This window comes from Falco peregrinus, chromosome 4 (assembly GCF_023634155.1).
Source record: "Falco peregrinus isolate bFalPer1 chromosome 4, bFalPer1.pri, whole genome shotgun sequence".
NCBI classification, from domain to species: domain Eukaryota; kingdom Metazoa; phylum Chordata; class Aves; order Falconiformes; family Falconidae; genus Falco; species Falco peregrinus.
In genome coordinates, this window is record NC_073724.1 from 119,199,497 (window position 1) to 119,208,205 (window position 8,709).

An 8,709-nucleotide genomic window follows, 5' to 3' on the forward strand; every position below is an offset into this window, starting at 1 on the left:
CCCCCAAATCTGGGAAATAAACCCCCTTCAGCATGCAATTTTGCCTTCAAGTGTCTGTTTCTTCCAAATTTCACAATTTTTGGATGTTCACAGAGAGGATGAGGAATTTGTGCATCTGAGCCAGGCTTTATTTTCCCCGTTCCCCTACAAAGGAGCCTGTGCACAGCAGGACGGCCAAGCAGAGGGGACTGATATGGAGAAATAATGTGAAATGGGGATAATGGACATGGATTGTGATTGTATGTGTCTGCTTAAGGAATGTGGGTATGGTGACTAGTCATGGGTGCAGTGACAACTACAGTTTTGAGGAGATGCCTGCCCTTCTTCCTCTAACAAAGGGGCTATTTAAAAGAGAATGAGAAAAGATGAGAGACATTCAAACGCTATCTAGAGGGAGGGAGTGCTAAGTCTCCTTGCTGGAGAAGATTGGGTGGTCACAATCACCTGAAGAAGATCGGGTGGTCACAAGGACATGAATCACCTGAAGAAGATCGGATGGTCACAAGAACATGAATCACCTACAAACCTGCAAGACCACCACATTCCAGGAAAGGGACTGATAAGCTAATTAACATACGAAGCGGGGTTTAGGTAACGAATATGTATAGGCGTTAATTGAATATTCATTTGTTCATTGTATAAATGTGAGATGGTTCGTCACTCCGGGTATGCACGCTTGTGGAGGAGCGATCCCCCGTGCATCTGCGCGCAATAAACATACCTACTTTATAACTTTTGAGTTATAGAGTCTAATTCCGCACGTCAGGACAAGCACAGGCAGGTCACTTGTATTTGCAAGCGATATGCTGCGGATGGGTTTCTGTCTCAGCCAAGGAGGTGGGCAAGCAATGCAAGGATGTTTCGCTGCTGAGCACAAGGGTACACAAGCAACCTCACGCCTCTGCCAGGACATGGACGGGTGGATGGATGGATGGATGGATGGGTGGATGGATGGGGCAGACAAGTATCCATGTGCATCCTTGCATGTTTATGTGGGTGTACAAGACAGGAAATACTAAAAAACCCTCGGGGAACTGACAAGCTGCTCAGGTAAACAAAGAAATCATCATGTGAGAGGCCTGAGAAAACCGAGGGTCTCATTGTAACCAGGATACAGAATAATACCGCTAACAGACTGAATCAAACAATAAGCTGACCCACCGCTAAAGTGCCCAGCATGCATACAAAGGCGTCACTCGCTTGTCTAAGGGGCATTTCAAATCCCCAAGCTTACCGCAGCCAAGAATTACAGAACAAAACTAAAGACAACCCTTGGCAAAAGCAAATCAGAGGTGTTAGCTGAAAAATAATCCCTCCTCTTTGTCAGGCCCGACTAAGACGCCAGGCTACAAGGAATTTACATCTGTTACACTCCATTTTCTGAAGTCACTAGAAACAACAGGGCTCTGGTGAAACCCCAAGGGCTCTTTTCCTAAAGACACCGGGTTGCTTTAATTGAGCTGAAACTGGCTTAGATTTCGCCTGAAACTCTCCCCATCCTTTGTCTTCTGCTGCAAACATCAGAATCCTGTCTGCTTTGAGAAAGCAAAGGAGGCTTTTAACTCTTTCAGCTCTGTTGCCTGGAGACATGTTCCCTGGTGAGGAATCACCAGCAATTTCCAAAACGCTGTGGAGAGTTCTGCAGGTCCACAGCTCCTGGCCTTCCTGGGCCATGGGGAAAAATCTTGCACAGACATCCTTGGTCCAGATGATGTTTCAAGGCATTTTCCATTTTGCAATCTTTTCCTTTTTGAAGCCCAGCCATGCCAGGGAGCTCTTTTGGTTTTTGCTAGTGCAAAGGGTCACACCTGAGCCCTGGGGACACCCAGACATGTGGGAAGCTTTCTGCTCCCAGAGATTTCAGGCTAAGCTCACTGGCCCTTAGATGAACCTCTCCATGTCAGGACCTACCCACCAAAAGGCCCATCTAATTTCTCATGGAGCTGCATGCTTCTCTGGTCACTTTTACATTTTCCTTCTTTTTGTTCTCTTTCCTGACTTGGGTTTCAGTTATGGATAGGCTATGGTGGATGCTCTCCTTGGGGGCATCAGAGACAGATCATCACTGAGCTTTGACTGCAGGCGTGGCAGGAACCTCTGGGACCACCCAGCAGTGATCACTAGCAATCTCTTAAGTCCCACATTAGCACCTCCTGATAAATTTTGCTGATGTTTAATTTACCCTTATTCACTTAACTGTCACCTCTATGGCTTTTAAACCTCATTTTTCTCCATTTTTTGCAGGTTTCTCACCATTTCTCCTTATTTCTGACCGTACTTATGTACTCATACACATGGCTCATGATGCAGCTCCAACTCCATTCTCCTTGGCTTTTCCCTTCTCAGGTATTTATAGCCATTTATCCAATCTCCTGTGGCTTCCCCTTAGTCTGGGAACAGTAAATTCCTTTAATCCCTCAATAAGTCACCCTCTGTAATCACTTTATCAGCAGCCCTTGCCACTTGATTGATCAATGTCCAGTTCTTGAGTATGAGTAGGAACTCATAAAGACCTGAGTCACCGAGCTGTAGGCTTTGCAAATCAGCATGGTGGGGCATGCCCACAAGGCTTCACAAGTGGAGAAGCGTGCACACAGAGATCTGGCCATGCTCCAGCATCAGGGCTGAGAAAGCCTAACACGGAGGACCTGAAGGGATGCATGCAAGGGGCAATGCAGTAACATGTATGGGAAGCCAGGACACTGCATAGCTCTCCCGCTTTGCCCTGCCAGGAGAAGCAGGTCCCTTGTTGAAGCCACACCACATGTAGACCATGATCTCTCCAGATCACTGCTCCTCTCTTCTAATCATACATAACCCCCTTTTTTTCCCTAAAGCCTCTCAGCCATATGTATACCCAGAGCTTCCTACCAAACTAATTTCCCCTCCAGTGGGCAAAATCATCAGAAGGAAACTGAAGGTATCTTTTTGGTAGTTGTCCAGTGGTTTCTGTAAGTCCCGTTCCTTCCTGACCCATCACCCCACCAACAGTAAGTGCAACCCCTGCAAGGTCCTCTTTGCTGGGGGGTCTTCCCACTACACCAAATCTCTGTGATAGCATTGCACTAAGCTTGATCTTTGTCTGTCCCCAGCTGTGGGCAAGACAATGGCTGTGACAGAAGTCCACTTCTGCCTGCTGCTATTTTTTTTACATGCAAATGATTTCAAAATACAGTCTTACAGATTTTACTCCCCCTTCTATCCATTGCAAAATCACTTCTTCTGAAATCTGGCTGTGTTACGCCAGTGATTTTCATTATAGAATTTCATGTCCTTTAGAGCACTTCAATTATCTGTTGAATTCTTCTTTTCATGCACTTCAATTATTCTCTTTATGCAGCACTCTGATATGGATTTTCTTTGGCTCCCATCCCACTTGGCCTTGAAGCACCCTCCCAACACATATGAATCATGAAGTTGACAAGGAAAACAAGAGCACCCCAGGCAGGTCTGCATTCCCAGCAATTGTCTGTGATTATAAAATGATTTAAGATGCGAGAAGCTGCTAACAATCCCCTGTAAGTTGCCACTTACAGTGTTGTCACATCCTCTTGTCCCTGGTCATATGTGTTGCAGACAGGAGCAATTCAGACAAGCATCACTGGTTCAGAGATAGATCCTGCAAAGCTGCGTGAGTGCCTGGGACAACCCTGCCATGGCAGGGACACAGAGGCAGCAGTGCCATTGAAGATAAATATAGGTAAATAGAGCTTCCCTACATCTATCTGGGCAAGTGTGGAGTTGAACACCAACGGGGGGTCTCCAAGTGTGGTCCAGGTCTAGCTTCAGAGCTGGAGTCTCACCTACCTTTAGCCCACAGAGCTGATGTCCAGGGTCCCTCTATAATGGAGGAGAAAGGCTCCTGAGGAGATATGGGCCTTACATCAGCCCCACCTTGTTATGATTTTTTCCTTCGTTTTCAGTCCATTACAGCTCTTGTTGGTGACCTCCTGAGAGCAATGGGATGAGCTGCTGTCCCCTTCCTCTGACACTTTTGGGGAGGTCAGTGATTAGCCTGGAGCCAGGTGCCTCCCTTTGATATGGCTATGATTGTATATGGGGTTTTTTCCTAAATAAAGCCACTTTTCCCCCCTGTAAGGTCTTGCTTGGAGCTTTGCCACACTCTTCCTACAACGCCATAACATTTTTTCCTACAATAATTGGTGGATACATGTGTACAGGGCTGGGTGGGAGAACACATGCAGACAGCATGTGATGAGATGTCAGCTGGTGGTCCAAGAAAACAAGCCGATCCCTTTTCATCGTCAGATCCAGCAGAGGAAAACATACCTCTGGGCAAGCTCGTATGATGGCAGTATCCGCTCACGTTGTCTGGCCAGTGAGCATGCTCTTCGTGCCATCATAAAACACAGGAAAGGTTATCCTGTCCCGGGATGGTCTCCAGTAGCTTAAGTTTGACTGAAAGGCATCCCAGCTTCATCTGAGGATGCCAGGAGAAGATTCGCCAGGTCCCCTATTAATCAGCTCCAAACCCATCCTGGTTATCATTGCACAGGGGATGCTTGGAGCTATTTCCTGCCTCCATGCCAGCAGATCCCAGCATAGGTGGGACAGGGAACCACTGCCTTGGGGTCTAACCAAAGCCAATGCTGGTTTTGGGTCCTGCAAAATGTCAGGCTTGCTCTGGTTTGCACCCCACCATGGTGCCCATGCATCATGCAAACTTTTGGGGGTGATTGTGCCCCAGACTGGTACAGTCTGATTGCTGAGTGACACCAATGTCCTTGGCCATCCCAAACATCCCACCATGTGGCGTCATGCTCAGCCATGGCCTTTTCCCAGAAGAGGCTGGAGAAGGAGAAAGCTATTCCTGCTTTCTGCCGTGGTGGCTGTAATTTAAACACAGAGACATTTTTATTTATTTAACTCACATCCTCTCTGAGAGAGGTTTACAGCCAGCAAATCAATTCTGCTGATTAGAGCTAATGGATTTTACTTGACTTTACTTTTCCGTAGTGGTTTCCTGAAAGTGAATGAGCGGCCATGCTTCAAGATTTATATACAGCTATATATTTCACTGCAGGAGATGCTAAGCAATTTTTTTAATTCTGCAGCTTCTAAATCCATCCAGGTCTGCCTGGTATCTGCAGAGCAGGGAAGAGTCTCCTGACACCGCAAAACCTCATAGAGCAGTTTTGCCTGTCCCGTTTCCTATTAAAAAAAAAAAAAAAAAGGGCAGTGCATGACCAAGCGTTTCCGTGTGAGATGAGCCCAGGCTTGTCGCAGATGAGGGAAGCTCAGAGAAATGTTCAAAACCACTTTGTGCACCTGGAAATCCCCAGTCCCCAAAGGGGTGCAAGGTGCTGTGCAAACCCTGGTGGAAGGCACTGCTGGGTGCAGAGCTGGTCCCTTAGCTCCAAAGTGGGAGCTGCAGCAATGCATTCGCATGGGCTTGCACCCACCAGGAAAACACTAATTTATTACTTCCCCGTTATATTAAGGGCAATTGATTACACTAACAGCTCTTTGTGCAGCAAATTCCGAAACAGCAATGCAGATGCAATTCAAAATGTCCTCTGCAGTGAACACCCAAGCATGTGTGGGGCCTCTGTGGGCATCAGATCAGAGACCAAGATGGGCTTTACACCCTCAAAAGTCACCGCGGCAGCTTTGAGATAAATGAAATTAAAGAGAATATTTTAAAATAAGCAGATCCTTGAGGTTCACTAGCCGGCAGGCTTGATCCCATTTCAATCCTTTGATTGCACATCTTCCTTACGGACCTTGGGTCACCATTGCAGGATGATGCTTTTCCAGTTTGCCTTGCTGCTGTTCCCAGAGTTGTGTTGGTTGGTTTTTTTTTTAATATCAGAGTCCATCAGATGCAAAAACCTGCTTGTCATCATCCTGTCTGAAAAGCAGAGAGCATGGAAACACAGGGCTGGGGTCTCACAGCACAACTTTGGTATGACTCTCCCACCATTGCTGCAGGACCTGGATGAGCTGAAGGTTTCATCTGCAAAAGGAAAGTGTGGTGCAGCAGAAGCCATGTGCCCTTACATTACCACTTTTAAGTGTAAAAATCAGCCTTAACAGAGATCAGCACATCTAACGTGGGTGCAGAGGAACACACACCATGTGTTGAAAAGCAATGCCCAGTGCACTGAGGCCTCAGAAAACTACGGTTTGGCACAACCTGGGACATACTGATGAGTTCCCTAAGTCTTTAATTATAATCACCCCTTTCAATTCTACTGGATGTAATAGCAGGGACAATAAAATCATCATGGAATCACAGAAGGGTTTGGGCTGGAAGGGACCTTCAAGACCAGCCAGTCCCACCCCCTGCCCCGGGCAGGGCCCCCTCCCCCCAGCCCAGGCTGCTCCCAGCCCCGTCCAGCCTGGCCTTGAGCCCTGCCAGGGATGGGGCACCCACAGCTGCTCTGGGCAGCCTGGGCCAGCGCCTCGCCGCCCTCACGGGGAAGGGTTTCTTCCTCATGTCCAACCTAAATCTCCCCTCTCTCAGCTTCAAGCCGTTCCCCCCTGTCCCACCACTCCCTGCCCTTGCCCAAAGCCCCTCCCCAGCTTTCCTGTCGGCCCCTCCAGGCACTGGCAGCTGCTCTAAGGTCTCCCCGCAGCCTTCTCCTCCCCAGGCTGCACAGCCCCAGCTCTCCCAGCCTGTCCCCACAGCAGAGGGGCTCCAGCCCTCTGACCAGCTCCGTGGCCTCCGACGGGCCCGCTCCAACAGGTCCGTGTCCTTCTGATGCTGAGGACCCCCGAGCTGGACGCAGCGCTGTGGGGGGGTCTCAGCAGAGGGGAGCAGAGGGGCAGAGCCCCCTCCCCCGCCCTGCCGGCCACGCTGCTGGGGATGCAGCCCAGGGCATGGGTAAATGTGTGCATGTGTGGCTGTGACTGTGTGCATGTGTGAACATATTAGTGTGCATGTGTGTGTGCACGTGTGCATATACATGTGCAAGAATAAGTGTGTGCTGGTGAATGTCCATGCACATGTGTGCAGGTATGCAGCTCTGCATGCATGTGTGTGTGCTTGTGTGCATATGTTTGTGTGAACGTGTGTGCCCACATTTGTGCATACAGATCTGTGTATGTGATTGTCCTTGTGTGTACATGTCCATGCATTTGCATGTCTTGTGTGTGGATGTGTGCACATGTGCACATGTGTGCATGCACGTGGGAGCATACATGTCTGTGCATGTGTGCGTATGTTTGTGTGTTCACATGCAAGTGTGCAGCATGCATGCGTATGCTTGCAGGTGCATGCACAGGTGTGTGCATGCAGGTGTGTACATATGTTTGTATATGCGTGTGTGCATATGCAGTGTGTGCATGTGTACATGCTAGTGTGAACACAGCTTTGTGTGTGCATGTGTGTGTGCACAGCCATGTTTAGTTGTATGTGTGTGCATGTGTGTCCATGTGTTCATATCTGTATGTGTCCATGCCTGCAGCTGTGTGCATGTGTGCATGCATGGGGGGATCTGTGTGCACATGTGTGCATGTGGGTGCATTTTTATGATTATCCATGTACACACATTTGTGCATGGGTGTACAGGTGTGAGTGTACAATCATGTGTTTGTGTGTGCACATATGTGTGTGCATTTGTATGTGTGTATATATATGTGTGCACATCTGTGTGCAGGTGGGTGTGCAAGTGTGAGTGTGCATATGCACATATACTTACATGAGTGCATGACTGTGTTTGTATATGTGCATGAGTCTGCAAATGTGTGTGCATGCATGTCTGGTGTATGTACCTGTGTGAGTGCACATGTGTTTGCATATATATGTGTGTGTGTGCATGCAGATGTGTGTTGCATGTGTGTTTGCATTCCTGTGTATGTACATGTGTGCAGATGTGTGTGCATATATGTATGCAAAAGTGCATGTGCACATATGTCCATGCATGTATGTCTGCTCAAATATGTCTTTGCATGTGTATTGCATATATAATTGCAGGCATGTGTGTGATCATGTGCATGTCTTTGCACAGGTATGTGTGCGTAGCCACATGCAGATGTGTGTGCACACTGAGTGTGCATTTGTGTGAATGTGTGTGCATGTACATGTGTGAAGACACGTGTATCCACATCTGCTGGCATGCATTTGTATGCATGTGTATATATCTATATGCAAGCGCCTGTGCGTGTTTGTGTATGTGCATGTTTCATGTACGCACATATCTGTGTGCACACTGGTGCATGTATGCAATTGTACATGTGTGTGCATACCTCCATGTGGGCATGTGTGTGACTGTGCATGCCTGTGAATGCATGCATGGGTGTGTCCAGCATGCGTGTGCATGCTTGTGTGTGATTGTGCGTGCATGTGCATGCCTGCATGGGTGTGTCTTACATGTCTGTGTACTTATGTGTGTGCCAGTGCATGAGCGTGAATGTGTGCTTCGGCGTGTCTTGCACGCGGGTGCATGCAGGCATGTAACTGTGCATGTATGTGGATGTATTCACAGACACCCTGCATGCGTGTGTGCAGGTTTGTGCATGCATGCGTTTGTGCATGCATGTGAATGTATTAATGGGCGTGTCCTGCACGCGTGTGCATGCATGTGTGCGTCCGTGCATGCGTGCGAATGCGTGCGTGGGCGGGTCTTGCACGCCTGTGCGTGCCCGTGTACGTGGGCGTGGCAGGTGTGCGCTCACACGTGCGTGCCCCCCCCTCCCCCCGCCCCCCCGCGAGGCCCCGCCCCCTCCGGTGCGGCGCGGGGCGGG